This window comes from Durio zibethinus, chromosome 28 (assembly GCF_047325235.1).
Source record: "Durio zibethinus cultivar Kanyao isolate XHJ-2024 chromosome 28, ASM4732523v1, whole genome shotgun sequence".
NCBI lineage: Eukaryota > Viridiplantae > Streptophyta > Magnoliopsida > Malvales > Malvaceae > Durio > Durio zibethinus.
In genome coordinates, this window is record NC_143189.1 from 15,949,875 (window position 1) to 15,968,812 (window position 18,938).

Consider the following 18,938-nt stretch of genomic DNA (forward strand, 5'->3'; position numbering starts at 1 on the left):
AGGAGCTTTATTTATTTTTTCAAAGTCATTAAGCCTCTGTTTAGAGGAGTTTTGTTTATTCTCAAAAAATTGTAAATCTTTGCTTAGAAGAGTTTCGAGTCATTTAGCAAATTTGAGTGTCTGGGTTTTTTTTTTTAAAGAGAAAAAAAGTGAATGGGTTGGCATGATCATAAGCAGGGTGTTTATATCTTTACATAATTCTTGTTGCACAAGAAATATACAAAGATGGGCAGCTGTAGACACTCAATTTGGTCTAAGTTCGGATCAATTGGACTTGGTCCAATGGGGTCAGTTAAGCCTAAAGATTTGGCTTAATTAATTATTTATTTATTTATTGATTTTTCTCCTTTTAGATTTTATCTTTTTTTTATGAATTTTCGATTATTAAAAGATAAGGATAAATATCAAAATAATTAAAAATAATAAAATAATGAAAAATAAATCTTGCTATGAATGGGGCTAAATAGAATCATAGTTGGACTTAATCCTTATAAGATAAGTCTAATGATTAATCTAATAATTTAAAAACCTAATCAAAGAAAGAATTCGAATTAATCAGAAACTCTGTGATTGATCCTATAAATACCTATTGATTAAAAGCAAAGAGGACATAAAAAAAAGAGAGACAAAAAATAGAAGTAAAAAAAAAGTGTTTAAAAGAGCAAAGGCAATTCTAGAATTTTTAACATTTTTTTTTTCAAATTTTTAAGTTTTTTTCTGAAATTTTTTAGAAATTTTTCCAGATTTCGACCAGTTCCCTAGATTTTGGTGTCACACTCCAAAAATTGTAGAACTTTCGGTGATCCTACCCAGATTTTGGTGACAATCTTAAAATCTGGTGAAAGATTCAACCTGTGTTTTTAAATCCTAGAAAGAGAAGGGGAATGAGAAATCTGTTGAAAAAGATCGAATTTGGCTTTATATAGAATCCTGAAATGACGTCATTTTGGAATTGAGTAACTTCACAGGATCCGCGCGTTTTATAGTTGGAATATAGTGATTATATTAACACACAACCCATTTACCCGCTTCCCTCAGCCTCTGGTGAGTCGCTAAGCCAAGCCACACACCGAGCCGATTTAGTTGTGCCTGTCTTTGAAGCCCCACCCTTTCCAATTGCTGAGTCGAGCCGAGTCAAGATTTATTTATTTATTTATTATTATTATTGCTTATTTATTTATTGATTAAATTGGAATTATTTATTTAAGAAAGCATTCTTTAATTTTTCAATGATTTTCTTAAAATAAAATTTTCAAAAATTTTTTTTTAAGGAAACGTTGAAAGTATCAATTTTTCTTGAAAATAAAAATTTTCAAAAAAAATATTTTTGAGGAAAAGTTGAAAGTATCAATTTTTCTTGAAAATAAAAATTTTCAAAAAAAGCATTTTTAAGGAAAAGTTGAAAGTATCAATTTTTCTTGAAAATAAAATTTTAAAAAGAAATATTTCTGAGAAAAATATTGATCAAAAACTCTGTAATTGATCCTATAAATACCTATTGATTAGAAGCAAAGAGGACATAGAAAGAAGAGAGATAGAAAATAGAAGTAAAAAAAAAGTGTTTAAAAGAGCAAAGGCAATTCTAGAATTTTTAAAATTTTTTTTAAAAAAATTTTTAAGTTTTTTTCTAAAATTTTTTAGAAAATTTTCTAGATTTCGACCAGTTCCTCAGTTTTTGGCGTTACACTCCATAAATTGTAAAACTTTCGATGATCCTACCCAGATTTCGGTGGCAATCTTAAAATCTGGTGAAAGATTCAACCTGTGTTTTTAAATCCTAGAGAGAGAAGGGGAAGGAGAAATCTATTGAAAAAGATCGAATTTGGCTTTATATAGAACCCTGAAATGACGTCATTTTGGAATTGAGTAACTTCACAGGGTCCGCACGTTTTATAGTTGGAATATAGTGATTGTATTAACACACAACCCATTTACCCGCTTCCCTCAGCTTCTGGCGAGTCGCTAAGCCAAGCTACACACCAAGCCGGTTTAGTTGTGTTTGTCTCTGAAGTCGTACCCTTTCCAATCGCTGAGTCGAGCCGAGTCAAGATTTATTTATTTATTTATTTATTTATTATTATTATTGCTTATTTATTTATTGATTAAATTAGAATTATTTATTTAAGTAAGCATTCTTTAATTTTTCAATGATTTTCCTAAAATAAAATTTTCAAAAAATTTTTTTTTTAAGGAAACGTTGAAAGTATCAATTTTTCTTGAAAATATAAATTTTCAAAAAAAATATTTTTGAGGAAAAGTTGAAAGTATCAATTTTCCTTGAAAATAAAAATTTTCAAAAAAAGCATTTTTAAGGAAAAATTGAAAGTATCAATTTTTTTTTAAAATAAAATTTAAAAAAATATATTTCTGAGAAAAATATTGATCAGAAACTCTGTGATTGATCCTATAAATACCTATTGATTAGAAGCAAAGAGGACATAGAAAGAAGAGAGACAGAAAATAGAAGTAAAAAAAAGTGTTTAAAAGAGCAAAGGCAATTCTAGAATTTTTAACTTTTTTTTTTCAAATTTTTAAGTTTTTTTCTGAAATTTTTTAGAAATTTTTCCAGATTTCGACCAGTTCCCCAATTTTTGGCGTCACACTCCAGAAATTGTAGAACTTTCGGTGATCTTACCCAGATTTCGATGACAATATTAAAATCTGGTGAAGGATTCAACCTGTGCTTTTAAATCCTAGAGAGAGAAGGGGAATGAAAAATCTGTTGAAAAGATCGAATTTGACTTTATATAGAATCCTAAAATGACATCGTTTTGAAATTGAGTAACTTCACAGGATCCACGCGTTTTATAGTTGGAATATAGTGATTGTATTAAAACACAACCCATTTACCCGCTTCCCTCAGCCTCTGGCGAGTCGCTAAGCCAAGCTACACACCAAGCCGGTTTAGTTGTGTCTGTCTCTGAAGTCGCACCCTTTCCAATCGCTGAGTCGAGTCGAGTCAAGATTTATTTATTTATTTATTATTATTATTGCTTATTTATTTATTGATTAAATTAGAATTATTTATTTAAGTAAGCATTCTTTAATTTTTCAATGATTTTCCTAAAATAAAATTTTCAAAATTTTTTTTTTTAAGGAAACGTTGAAAGTATCAATTTTTCTTGAAAATAAAAATTTTCAAAAAAAATATTTTTGAGGAAAAGTTGAAAGTATCAATTTTCCTTGAAAATAAAAATTTTCAAAAAAAACATTTTTAAGGAAAAGTTGAAAGTATCAATTTTTTTTAAAATAAAATTTTAAAAAAAATATTTCTGAAAAAAATATTGATCAGAAACTCTGTGATTGATCCTATAAATACCTATTGATTAGAAGCAAAGAGGACATAGAAAGAAGAGAGACAGAAAATAGAAGTAAAAAAAAGTGTTTAAAAGAGCAAAGGCAATTCTAGAATTTTTAACTTTTTTTTTTCAAATTTTTAAGTTTTTTTCTAAAATTTTTTAGAAATTTTTCCAGATTTCGACCAGTTCTCCAATTTTTGGCGTCACACTCCAGAAATTGTAGAACTTTCGGTGATCCTACCCAGATTTCGATGACAATATTAAAATCTGGTGAAGGATTCAACCTGTGCTTTTAAATCCTAAAGAGAGAAGGGGAAGGAAAAATCTGTTGAAAAGATCGAATTTGACTTTATATAGAACCCTAAAATGACGTCGTTTTGGAATTGAGTAACTTCACAGGATCCACGCGTTTTATAGTTGGAATATAGTGATTGTATTAACACACAACCCATTTACCCATTTCCCTCAGCCTCTGGCGAGTCGCTAAGCCAAGCCGCACACCGAGCCGATTTAGTTGTGTCTGTCTCTGAAGCCGCACCCTTTCCAATCGTTGAGTCGAGCCGAGTCAAGATTTATTTATTTATTTATTTATTTATTTATTATTATTATTATTGCTTATTTATTTATTGATTAAATTAGAATTATTTATTTAAGTAAGCATTCTTTAATTTTTCAATGATTTTCCTAAAATAAAATTTTCAAAAAATTTTTTTTTTTAAGGAAACGTTGAAAGTATCAATTTTTTTTGAAAATAAAAATTTTCAAAAAAACATTTTAAGGTAAAGTTGAAAGTATATAATTTTTCTTGAAAATAAAAATTTTTTAAAAAGCCTTTTTGAAGAAAAGTTGAAAATATCAATTTTTTTTTAAAATAAAAATTTTCAAAAAAAATATTTTTGAGGAAAAGTTGATAGTATCAATTTTTCTTGAAAATAAAAATTTTCAAAAAAAAACATTTTTAAGGAAAAGTTGAAAGTATCAATTTTTTTTAAAAATAAAATTTAAAAAAAAAATATTTCTGAGAAAAAATTAAAAGTATTAATTTTTCTTGAAAAAGTTGAAAGTATCGATTTTTCTTGTATAAAAGCATGAATTTTTTTCTTATAAAACAAAAAACAAGAGATATATATCAAAAATCGAATCATCATTCCTTTATCTTTTTATTTTTTTTCTTTTCTTGAAAAATTTTTAATGTTAAATAATATGATGATGGAGCCTTTGCAAGAGAAACGATAGTTTTCTTGTATACTCTTGAGGTAAAATTTTTTTTTTAATTTTTTGCTAAAAGTATTTGAGTCAATTAAGAATCATTTCCAATAATTAATCATTAGGTAAAATTTTTAAGGCTTAATGAATAACACAAAATTGAGCTGATACCATCTTTCAATGGACGTTGTGAGAGTGTTATAACTTTTTTCACATATAACCGTACTCCCGAACCTAGTTCTGATTTCGTAGACATTGCATCTACCTTTTAAAGATACCTAAGTCAAATTTAAGATTTTTTTTAAAAGAAAGCAAATTTTGTTAGGTGGCCAATCGCACCTAAATAAAAAAGATTGATGGCAACTTTTCAAGTCAATGTCTAGCGATAGGTCTATAGATCTAAACGTTATGACATGTGGTATATATTTTAGTTAAGTTTTGTGTAATTATTTTTGTTCTTTCTTTACAAGGTTTTAGGCTACCTTTAATTTTTACTATTTTTAAAAGGTTTCGATTGTTAAAAGAACTTTATTTGTGATATTGGACTATGATTTATCACCTGATGTTGTATCATTCTATTTGTTTTCAATTTTTTTTGAATTGAGAAACCAACCACCATATCCTGGCTCGTTTTAGTGCATGTAAATGATGGGATTCATTCAAGTATGACTGCAAAAATTATTGTACTGGTGACTAATGGGTCTATATAGGAACATTAAAATGCAAATATTTGAATTCAAAAAGAACCATAAAACCGAAGAGTAAACATACTTTCCTAGACAAGTTTATTCTTTGATTCAGCTTTCGCACGAGATTGTTGACGTCGCAAGATGCCATGATGTTGTTTCGCATTAACAAACACAGGCTTCTCAATTGCATCTGATGGAATAGAAACTCCAGCTTGCTGAATACCCATCAACTAAAGATATATAACCTTAAAGGAAAGCAAAAATAAGCCAACTTTAATCTTAAAACCATAATTGCAGTTGCATGATAAAAAATAAACCCAACACACAACATAAAAAAAAGTACTACACAATATGTTGACCACCATAGGGCAATAGAAGATATGGTTGAGCATCATAAAGTGCAAAGATGCTTTTATGATAGGGATCTGGATAGGGATAAGTAGTTCGTACCTTCAGTTTCATATGCCAAGGAAGCAAATATATGTGTCAAAGATCCTTGATAAATTTTTAATACCTTTCTATGTTAAAGGTTAGCAACTGGTCCAGTTGTACAACTTTCAGCAAGAAATATCGTTTAGGATGACACTTAAGCCTTTTAAAATAAACATAACCTAACATGAGCATCAAACTAAAAATGCTTTTATAGAAACAAGAATAAGAGCAAAACAAAAGAAGATCATGAGAAGCATAAAATAGTACCACAAGCTTAAAAATTAGCACAACAAGTTCTATTAAGTAATTTTGTTTGGACATCTTACTTGTTTCTTTCACTAGAGATGTTTTCTATCAAAAGTCTAAATTGCATTAGCTGGTAAGAAATAAACACAACATTTCACAAAAAAAGAGACTTACAATAGAAGTTTAACCAAGTCTATTAACCTTATTAACTATAACTAAGCAAAGTATTTTCGTTCTTGTATTAAGATCTTCCACTCCAATCAAAGATTGTGTATATGCACTGTATTGGAACTAGCCAAACCCTTATATAGCGGGATGCAAAAAGCTAGAGATGAGTATGCCATCATTAAGTGCAAAGCAACAACATGAGTAACATAGTATCAAATTAAATAGTTGATTGATAACACAGAAATGCATAATCAGAATTTTTTTATTGAAAAATATTTTTTAAAAGGAAAAACTTAATAAAAACTTGTTCTCCAAAAATCAACTCTCCTAAATTAACAATCTACAAGTGAATAACTGGTATTACAATCAGCCTCAACAGGCAGAATACATGCATATCAAAAGTGTTACTGTATTTCAAAAATTTTCATAGAACTGCAAAATAAAATTTATTCAACACACAGATGCTTACTTTTTTCTATCACAAAGACATTGGTTGTGAATAGAACTCATCAATCCTAGGAAGAAAAATTGCTCCCATTGATGCCTCTAACAACCAAATAGTTTTGATATATATTGCTAAACAAAATAAATAAAAAAAAATCCAATCAGACCCCACCACGAAACAAGTAGATGAGACCCAATTAATTTAGTAGAGCAGAATGACCAGCATTTTAATCTCCTAATTCCTGACAAAGAAATCATCTATCGAAGCCATTGAATAATTTGAACCAACTATAGAAGACCACTGAAAAAGTTTTAAAAATGCAATAAGACTCAATAAAACCAAAGAACTCCCAAATGCTCTCTCCCCCTCTTTCCCCTTTTACATTGGTTTGGTAGAGGAACTGGAAGGTGTTGGGATCATTCGAACTGCTATAACACCCTCATACATTACATTGTTACCATTGCAAAACGATACTCCCAAACTTCACCTAATCTTAACTCTATATAACCATATACTAACATGATCATGGACATATTGCATTCTCACAACCAGCTCATTAAACCCAAAAGGTCAAGAACTTAAAAACATTTAATTACTTGTCCAAACAGTGGGAAATAAAGTGTGCATATCTTTATATTTAACAATTTTCCTTTCAAGTAAAATATAAAATATCAGGCAGCACTTGCCATTCTATAAATCCACCATTATCATTTTTAAACTTGATGAAGATTATTCACAAACCATTTTGACCTAATTTATGTTTTTTTTCCTTATATCTCCACTGCAAGAATCCATAGGAAAAATCTAGTTACTTAATAGGAGAGAAAACTTGTGCATCCACAATGTTACCATCCAAACAACTTCATTAGTCCAACGATCAATCTAATTTTACTCATTTCTTTTTGAAATATTTTCTCACAAACCTCATAAATAACGTTTTTTTGTTGTTGAGTATAAGGATCCAATTATATCATTTTAAGAGAAAGTGAATGGAACTAGATAAAAAAATTCAATTTAGGCATTAAAAAAAGAGATTTTGTGAGTAGTTGGAACAAAAGAAATAATAAACAATTTTCATCTAATATTTTATGTTTTGGTTTAAACACATATACATATATGGCTAGGTTAGACATTAACATGTTATAACTAGGTATTTCAATCATAGATCCACTCTGCCCTGGATGTAAATGGTAACTGTGAATCATGGAGTAAAAAGAACAAGGAATAACATTCTCTGGCAGAATAAATTTAGACTACTTTTCTCACACGTATGTAGAAAACAACTCTAAGATCAAAAATATCTTGGTGAAAGCATTGTTTTGAGGGGGAAGACATAAAAGAAAAGAGGGGGTTGCAAGAAGTTTCTCCTAAATTAAACAATTGGCTAAAATAAAAAGTAAACAAATTAATAACATTGTGGAATTATTTTCAGAAAAGATTATTGAAGTGGTTGGGCAAATTGCAAAAGGTATGCAAGGCCAAGAAATTTTAATGTCACTTTGATGATTACCAATTGAACACAACTACTTTAGGACAATAGTTAGTGTTCAGACCTGACCTAGTTTCAATATAATGACCAGTGCAAACTTGTTTCAAAGAGAAAGTAAAAATGAATGTAAATGTTAATGTTGAAAAAAATCTTACTCTGAATATGGTACCCAGCATGTTGAGGTGTCATGTATGGGATGTTTGGGATTGTAATGGCAAAGGGAAAAAACCATGTTGCAGAAGATAAGGACTGGTCTTAGGGCTCTGAATGTTTTTCTGCTCATCAACTTCATTATTATCTGGCAAAAAGTAAATTAGCTAAAATCAACACCATACTGAAAGAGCAGCCACCAAACAATGTTAATAAAATGACAGTAATCAGACCACTAAGATAAAAAGCAGTACAGGCATAATGCTACCTCAATACCCATCAAATGGGCCAGTATTGCATGCATATAAGATTATGGTAGAATGAGCCATCCTAGTAAATGAAATAACAATGATGAAATAGAAAGCAGTTAAATTAAGGTCAATAAAATAAAAGTACAGAGACAGATAAGATAGATAGTGTCTAGGAACAAATATGACAACCAAATTAAATCATGCAGCCTAAAAAATACTTGCTAAATGTGGGAAAACCCACACAATGAGATGCCACAGTAAGTGAAATAATAATGAGAAAATACTCAAGAATTCAACAAGCTGTAACTAGAAATGTCCTTTCAATCTCTTTGTTTATATATCAAACCTCAATTTAACACCAGAATTTAAGAAAATAAAAACTCAAAGAAAAAAAGCCACAAACGTATTCAAAATTTACCCGTTCATAGAGTTCATAAGAACTTGATTACATGGGTACCATAAAACATGAAGTTGACAAAGCATTTGACAAGAAATACTAGAAAGATCAAGCATAGAGGAAGTCATAAGGCTGTTGTGAATAGAGGATTTGCAAACTCAAATCTGGCACCACAACCAACAGAATCAAGGTCAGGACAACATAAAGAATTAAAGCACCATTATCAACCAGAAGAGCTAGAGTTTAAATTAAATTTAGATTTAAATCAAAATCGATATTGATATATATTTTTGGCAACTTCTCTTGACATTTTTTAGATTCAAAACAATTTTCATAAAATTTGGGCAGTCAAAGTTTTTACGTACTACAAGCATGACAAGAAAATCAATAGTTGTACTTTAAATAAAAATAAGTAGTTAATTAGGCTTTGTTTGGCTGTTACTTTTATTATTTACCTTTTGCATCTTCAAAAATTACTGAAAAGAAAAAGAAAATTCATAATTGACTAAAAATGAAAATAATCACTAAAATGAAACATGGATTCTAACATTCTCATTCTCCATTTTAAAGTAAAATAATGTATTTATTCTCCCAAAACTTACATTTTTATGTCTAAATTCTTCAAAATGATTTATGACCTTAGCATCCAAACACACTTTCTACATTTTACTACCCAAAGAAAAAAAATTTGCAAGAGGAACAACCAAACAGTACCTTAGAAAATTGCTAATTGTTCATAAAAACAAAAGAGCCATACCTACAAGTCAAAATAAACTAAATTTCTAGAATAAGTCATTCAAATTTCATTATGATTATTAATTCAGCAGCTCTACAACTGTACCTTTGTGTCTAGAACATTAACACAAAATAGTAAGCTTCATGCCAAATGAGTTTACAAGTTGAAAATGAGCCATAAAATTATGACAAAGATTCTTTTTGTTTTCTTGTTGCTTTGCCACAAGCTAGAGATTCATTTGTTTTAGAAAAATATCAACTTCATTTTTTTAACTCTCAATAAATTGAATAAAAAATGGCTTAGGAAATTTTCTCTCTCTATCATTCCTTTTGTTCATGGTCAGCTCAGGTTGGGTTTGAATTGAGTCCGTACTTTATATTAATAATTTATATGCTTATTTAAGTTTGATTCAATCCGATGTTTAGATTTTCAAAATTTTTTCAAATTCAATCCAAATTAAAAAAAAAATCTTAAATACATCCATTAAACCTAATTTATATAATAAAAAATTTTAAAATATATATAATATAAAAATAAAAATTCACATATATATTCATATAATTGTAATATTTTAATTATATATTTTATTCGGATCTAGCCAAGCCAAGCACAGGCTCAAAATTTAAACGACCTAAAAATTGTACACAAATCTATTTATCGGATTTTAATTTTTTGTTTGCCAATATCCCAAACCTAGAATAAAGGTTCATTTAGATGGACGGTAAGATTAACTTTGGTGAGATCGAAAACATTGGTGAATGTGAGATTAGTTATTGTAGCGATAAAATTAAAATCAGTGGTAAAATATGTATTTGGATACAAAAGCACCTGTTATGGTGAGGTGAACAGTAGTAAAAATGGAAAATGACTATTAAAGACATTAAAATAAAAATCTTATATGATTTAACATTTATAAAATTAATAAATAATTAAAAATTAATAAAATAATATATCAAATAATATTTTTATTATATTACAATAATAAAATTATTTATTATTTCTAAATAAAAAATGAAATTGGAAAAACAATGAAAACAGAAAAATTATTAAGAAAAGATATTTTAGTAATTATAATATTATGTACAAGGTAAAAATGGAATTTAAAAAAAAATGACTAGTTGGCCATTGGAGGTTTACTCATTAGTGGCTAAAAGTTACAAAATGCATTAGATGTTGGACATCCAAACATGTGCAAGGCTCAGTTGACACGAATTTTTATAGCAATTGGCCTCTTACTAGAGGTCCAGATGATTCCAAACCAAGCCTAAGTCTATTTTCAACCCATCCACATAGTCTGCCCACTGTCCACTAATCAGTTATTATGTTGAATAACATAATGATAATCGCCTATGAATTTATACTAATTCTAAATTCTATTTTTGAATAAAAATAGTTCAATTACCAACATAAAAAAATTGTTAAGAAAAAGAGTTAGAAAGTTAAATAATTTCAATTGGAGAATATTCAGAAATCTTAATTCAATGATAACTATAAAAGTTTTATTCAAAATTGGTAATGATATACCGATAATAATAGTATTAGTAGATAAAAGATTTGAAAATCCTATTAAAGCACTAATAGGAGGAATCCAATTAAATATTGTTTCAGAAACTGTTTGGTTTAAAGTAAAATCAAATTATTTTATTTATATTAATGACCCATTAATAGAAGACTATCTTAAATTAAGAATAATGACAAAAAATTCAGAAATTAAAAATGTAGCTCATGATTTATCTATAAACTGGATGGTTATCAATGAATTTATTAATCATACTTTTATATCTATTAAAGAAATAGATTCCAATATTATAGAAATATTTGAACCCAAACTTTTTGATTCAAAAATCAAAACAAAATTAATGAATTTTAGAGATCTATCAATACTAATTGGATGGTTATTAGAAGGTATTACAGAACATGTTCCTTCTAAGAGAAAAATAAAACTTATAGAATTTTTTGCTTTAGAAAATAACTTGTATTTTAAAAATTATGATGAAAGTAGTTCTAGTAAAAATATAGTTCTTCCACCACCCTTTCTATACCTTCATTATCAAATAGAGATGATGAAGTCAATGAAAGTATTGCTACTAAACAATCATTTGTTTCACATAGGCAATCTTTTCATTCTCAACCTTAATTAAAAGATATAAAAACCATAAAATTTTCTATTTTTTTATGATTAAAATCAAGAAAATTCAGTTTACAACTTAGTAAACTTGATTTTAAACTCAATATTTTCCAAAAATACTAAAAGAGATGATATTTGAAGTTTTGCTATAATCAACTAATATAAAATTGTAATAATGAAGTAATTACATTTTTAAAAAATCAACCAAAAAGGTATTATAGTTATGTTGAAGAAGAATTTAGATTTAAAAAGCATAAACCATACTTTTTAAATATTTTTATAGACATTGGGCAACTATATGTAGTTGTAAAAGTAATACTTTACCATTAGAAAAATGAGAGCCAATGAAACACCCTATTGCAGTAATAGGAATCAATGGAAAAGAAACTATAAGAGGATATAAAGCACAAAATGTTTCTATTTATTTTATGAATAAAAAATTCATAATTTCAAAAATTTTATATTTTCTTTTTATGTTTGGTGATATGTTATTAGAAAATAAATTTTTATACAATTATTTATGTTTTTGTCTGAATAACAATAATATTGTTTTTACTATAGACAAAAAATCTATAGAAATATATTTAATAAAAAATTATAAACATATATGTGATTCTAATTTCTGACCTGAAACCAAAAAAATGAAAATTAAATCAATCAGTGAAACATATTGGTTATATAAAATCTTTAAAGAAAATTTTAGTGAAGAGCCATTAAAATTATGGCGTAGAAGTCCTCGTTTTTGTATTTTAAAAATTCTTGATTAAAAGAAAATAATTAGGGTAAAACCAATGATTTATACTAAACAAGATATAGATAAATTTGATATACAAATCAATGAACTTTTACAAAAAGGTCTTATAGAACCCACTACTAGTCTACATTCAAGTCCAGCATTTATGATAAAAAATCATGCTAAAAAAAAAGAGGAAAAGCTAGAATGATAATCAACTATAAATGGCTTAATCAAAATTTAATATTTGATGGACATTTTATTCCTAGAAAAGATGTGTTATTAAACTTAGCAAAAAATGCTAAACATTTTAATAAATTTGATTGTAAATCACGATTTTGGTAAATAATGTTAACCGAAGAGTCAAAATCATTAACAGCCTTTAGTGCACCTAAAGGCCATTATCAGTGAAAAGTCATGCCTTTTGGACTTTGTAATGCTCAACAAATTTTTCAAAGATGGATGGACAACATTTTTAAGAAATATAATGATTTTTGTATGGTATATATTAATGATATATTTATATTTTCTAAAACATTAAATGAGCATAGGAAACACCTAAATCTTATAGCTCAAAAATTTATAAAACATGGCATAACATTAAGCTCTAAAAAATTAGAACTTGAAAAAACTAATATAGAATTCTTAGGACTAAATTTATCTTCAGATGGTCTTATTTTACAAGATCATATTATAGTAAAAATTAAAGAATTTCCAAAATAATTGGAAGATAAAAAAACAACTTCAAAGTTTTTTAGGTCTTCTTAATTATGAAAAACAATTTATTAAAAATTTCTCTAAAAAAAATTTTTACAAGAAAAAATGAAAAAGGATTACCTTTTTCTTGGACAAAAGACAATTATGATATTATTAAACAAATAAAATCAAATCTTAAATTTATACCTAAAGTATCTCTTTCTAACCTAAGAGAATTACTTATTCTTGAAACATATGCTTTAGACTAACATTAGGGATGTGTACTTAAATCAAAGGTACATAATTAAGAATTAATTTGTGGTTATAATTCAAGAAAATTTAAACCTAATGAGATAAAATATATTGTTTTTGAAAAAGAGTTATTAGTAATAAAAAATACAGTAATAAGATTTCATATTTATTTAGCACTCAAAAATTTTGTTATTAGAATCGATAATCAAGTAGTTAAAGACTACTTAACAAATAAGAAGTTAGAAACTAATTAGATGTACAATTTTTTTATGCTAATATAATTTTTCTATTGAATTTATTAAAGGATCTAATAATGTTCATGTTGATTTTTTTAGCAAACCAAATAGATAAGGCAAAAAACCTCTTGCTGTCGGGCTTACTTCTATTGGACCTGGAGTTGGTTAAGGTACTACTGTAGAAGGTATCGCGAGACAACCCGAGGCAAAGGGAAAAATACTAGGTACTTTATTGCTTAGTTTGGCTTTTATGGAAGCTTTAACAATTTATGGGCTGGTTGTAGCATTGGCATTTTTATTTGCGAATCCCTTTGTTTAATCCTATAAACATGATAATTGTGTATTTTTTTTCTTATTTTATGGCTTGGGACTTACTCCTCGCTTTTTCGAATTATATCAAGATTTCACCCCTACAATTACTTATTTGTTGGGACAATAATCTATGGGAATGATTAATTTGAGGATGAGGAATTATCACACTGACTCGCTTTCTTCCTTTCCCTTCTTAGTTCAAGAGAAACCTTTTAGCAATAAAGACAATGAATCACCATTCCAAAGAAACAATATAAATAAAAGATTTCTTCTCAAAATTCTAATTTAGGATTATCGTATCCTACTCTTTGTAGACCACAAATCTCTTATCTTAGTTCAAGATATCTTTATTCTCCTCAAACATATTTTTTTCCCTACAACCTTCACTATAATCAATAATAGAACTTGTTCAAGTTCCCAACATTTCTCAATTTTTGCATATCAAAACCAATGAACACCTATTTTATATTTTGAAATTCTCGAGAGAACTTCATAATATAGTTTACATAGTTTATAAATATAAACTATATTTTTTTCTAAAACATAAATTTCATAGGTATTATTAAACACATAGAAAATTTTAAACAACAAACGTGAATTCTAAAAATTAAAAAAAAAAAGCTTAAAATTGAGGAAATTTAAAATGTAATTATTAATTCAATTAAATATTCTTTACAAAAAATTGAAAATCTGGAAAATCTAGAAGTAGTTGAAAATGCCCAAATTTGACAAGTTTTTTTCTCACACTTTCTCAAAATCCAAACAAAATAAGAAATTGAGGTAAAACATTTGTGAATAGTACTCTTATTGCTCGAATTTCAAAAGAGTAGAAAAGAAAAGGATTCGGATGCGTTAGTTTATGGAGAAATTATCTTTCTCTGAAACCAAAAGGAAACAGCAGAAAGTTTTTAATTTAAAAAGAGGGAAAAGAAACTAGGGTTTACCGAGAATCAAAATTTATCTTCAATAGAGAAGGTGACTAAAATTTTGAGTTGCAAAAGGTTGTTTGTCTTACGTTCGTTCTATTGAATGAAAGTGAGATGATAATAAATTGTTGTCTGTTTTATTGAAAGAAAAGGAAAATTAAACAATATTAAAAAAAAGTAAAGAAAAGAAATTACTAGAACATAATTCTTATGAAATTGCTTTTTTTTATTATTTTGTAATTTTATATCATGACTCTCATTTACACATGGGATGTGGAAAGAAAGTCATGTTACATTCGGGTTCATGGAATCTCATTGATGATATTTTAGGCTTCTTGTTAGACTCTATGGTAAAATATATAAATAATCATTTAATTTTGAATTAATATTTGAAATATTATTAGTGTAAAATTTTGATTATATATATATATATATATATATGAGATTAAGAGGATGACATATGTTCTTTAAGATATATTTAAATAAACAAAAATTTAATTAAAAAAATTAAAATATGTATTATTATCTTAATCTTATTTGTGTAATTAAAATTTTATACTGATATTATATTAAATACTAACTCTTTAATTTTAAGAATTTTTTAAAATGATAATTTAAGCATTAATGTTTTAAATTTAATTACTTAAATTTAAATAAGTGCATTTTTCACTCTGTTGTTAGTGTCTAACAATGTATTGATGTAACATTGTCACGTTAATTGTCAAATATCACAAGACATTGTCATGTCAATTAACAAGTCATGTGACATTATAAATTTTGAACCTGAATGTAACATCACTTAATTTTTAAAAATTTTTTATTTTGATCAATTAACTTTAAAAATTTATAATTTGATTACTAACAAGTAAATCCTTATTTTTTATAAAAAAATAAATAAGAATTTGATATTTTTATTGCATAAAATTAAATTATAAAAATTTTATTTTATCATAATTATATCATTTAAATTTGAAAAATGGGTGAATATTATCTAAATGCCAAAATCACTAAAATAACATTTCTTCAAATCTTTGTAATTCAATCCATCCAAATAAATTCAAGTATGTGTTTTTATATTTCTTAATGTCAAAATTCTAATTACAAGAAAAGTTTATAATTTTAATTTCATATAATAAAATATAAAAAAGCATAGATCAAATGCAATTATTGTAATTATAACTTTGTCATTATGAAATATGAAATTTATTAATATTTTGGTCATTAAAAATTTTATTACTATTTTGATTTTTGGTGTCAATGGGTCATTGTCACTATGAATTTATAATGAGTTGATTACTAATATTTATAAAATTTAATATAATAAATTATTTTATTATTTATGTTACTTGCTAAAATTTATTAGGATAATACTTAAATAAGTTATTAAATTTTATAAAAAGTAGTAATAAACATTCAATATTTTTATTACATGAGAGTAAACTATGAATTTTTATTTTATTATAATTATATTATTTAAATTTGAAAACTAAAAGAATTTTAATCAATTGTTAAAATTATTAAAATATTATTATTTTAAATATTTATCAATAGAAAAATAAAAGAATATTAATCTATTATTTCAAATAAATTTAAGTAACTATTTTAACTTTTTATAGTTTTGTTGTAGTGTTTGTGAAATTTTTAATATTTGAATGTCAACCTTAACGTAACTTTATAATGATTGAATCACTAGCAATTTATGAAATTTAATATAATAATTATTTTATTTTATGTTGTTATGTAAATTTCCTTTAATATTTTATTACATGAAATTAAAACTTTGACATTATGAAATATAAAATACTTGAGTTTATTTGGATGAATTAAATGCCAAATTTTTGAAGTAATATTGTTTTAGTAATTTTTAAAGTGGATAATATTCTTTTATTTTTTTAATTTAAATGATATAATTACAATAAATAAAAATTTAAAATCTAATTTTATGTAATAAAAATTTATTTCTAATATTTTATAAAATTGAAATTTTATTTGTTTATGATCAAATTATAAAATTTTAAAATTGAGTGATCAAAATAAAAATTTTTAAAAAGTTAAATGACTAAATTTTATTTATTTTTAAATTTTATAATGTCACATTAACAATGCCACATGGCTTGTGATATGACATGGTAGTGCTACATGGCACTTGACAATTGATTCAGTAATATTATATTAGCATGTTGTTAGTTATTAATGGTTAAGTGTAAAAAAATACTAACTTAAACTTAAGTGATTAAATTGAAAAAATTAATATTTAAATGATCATTTTAAAAAAATTTTAAAATTCAGTAACTATTTAGATATTTTATCATAGATCTATAACATCAATGATTTATAAATTACAACATTTATAACACATTATTAAAAGAATATTCCGATAAATTCATCATTTGACACATGTCTTTTTGGATAAAATGATCATGGAGGGTATTGCGGATTAGGATTTGAATTTATAACATAGGAAAAGATCTTTTTCACTATTTCAAAATTAGTGAAAGTTTTCATTAAAGGTGAATAATGTACTTCTAAATAAATTTATTATTGATATTTAATAATTTTAAATTGGATATAAAGTAAATAAAATTTAATTAAAAATGTAAAAATAACTTGAACAAATATTAATTATAAATTTAATTGAAATTGCATTTATCACCTATAAACAAAATAATGAAACTTTTACTTATTTCAAAATAATAAAAATGATCATTTCCCATATTACATAATAACATACTATTAAAAGAATCCCAAAAAAAATTTCACTTGACATGTATCCTTTTGAATAAAGAAAAATTTTCTTTTGATTGTGAAGGGTGTTGAAGGATTTGGCTTATGGAATTGAATTAAAAAATTTAATAAAAATAAACATGTAATTAATGCAATATAAAAATAAAGTTAGAGAAATTTTGAAAATTTTAGAATACTAAACATTTGAATATGTATATTTATCTTATAAATGAATCTTAATTATAACTTTCATTTGTTGACAAGTATCTTGAGATACATAGGGGTTTGTGAACAATTTAATATTTTGACAAGAGTAAATAACTTTTTTTTGTAATTTTTTAGATATTATTATATGAAATTATTTTTTAAGATTGTTAATGTAATTGAACTATTGCATTAATATTAACTTCTATAAATTTTGTTAAATAAAATTAAATAATTATTAAATTTAATTGAACAATTTTGATATATTGATAAGATTAGATTGTTTTTTTGGTAATTTTTAAATTGTAAATGGGATTGAATTATTAAAAACTCTTAATATTACTAAAAACTTTTAATTTTTAAGAAAGTTATTTAATATTCAATAATTATAAAATTTAAGTGAATAATTTTGGTATTTATACAATAATAAATATTTTTTTATAATTTTTCAAAATTGTTAATGGAATTGTATTATTAAAAACTCTAATATTTTTTAAGAGCTTTTAATTTTTCAAGATTCTTAGAGAATTAAATTATTGCATCATATATAAAATTTTATGAAACTTTCTATTAACAAAATAATATTGTCCCAAAGTAAAGCAAAAGGAAATTATCCTAGTGAAAAGTTTGGAAAAAAAAAAATCCCCTTTACAGTCCATTTTTCCTTCTCCACATTTTGCTTGTCACTCTCCCTTTGAGCCTCTCTATCAAAGTATAATTGAGTTTATAAAATACAAATCTTTTCTTTATGTGGGTCTCGGATGCCCAATGCTTGGCTTAGGATTTAATGTTAAGTAAGGGTCTACTTAGACAATTATTTATATATTTTTTTAATATTTTATTACATAAAATTAAAATTAAATCTTAACATAATAAAATATGAAATACCTACTCGAGTTTATTTGATCGAACCGAATGATAAAAATTTAAAGTAATATTATTTTAGTAATTTTTTCAAGTAGATAATATTCTTTTATTTTTTTCAAATTTAAATTGTATGATTATAATGAAATAAATAATTTATAATATAATTTTATGCAATAAAAATATCAAATAATTATTCTTAAATTTTTATCAAATTTGAAAACTTATTTGTTAATTAAATTACAAATTTTTAACAAAATTTGTAATATATTGATTGTAATAATTAAAATAATATATATTGGTTGTAATAATTAAAATTAAAATAATAATTTACAAATTTAACCTATAACACAGG

General features: G+C 25.3%; 1 pseudogene; it reads right to left on the bottom strand.

Annotated features, from left to right (window-relative positions):
* Window positions 1-5,005: 5,005 nt before the first annotated feature.
* On the bottom strand, window positions 5,006-8,900 carry LOC149510801 (nuclear transcription factor Y subunit A-7-like; annotated as a pseudogene).
* Between the last annotated feature and the right edge of the window lie 10,038 nt (window positions 8,901-18,938).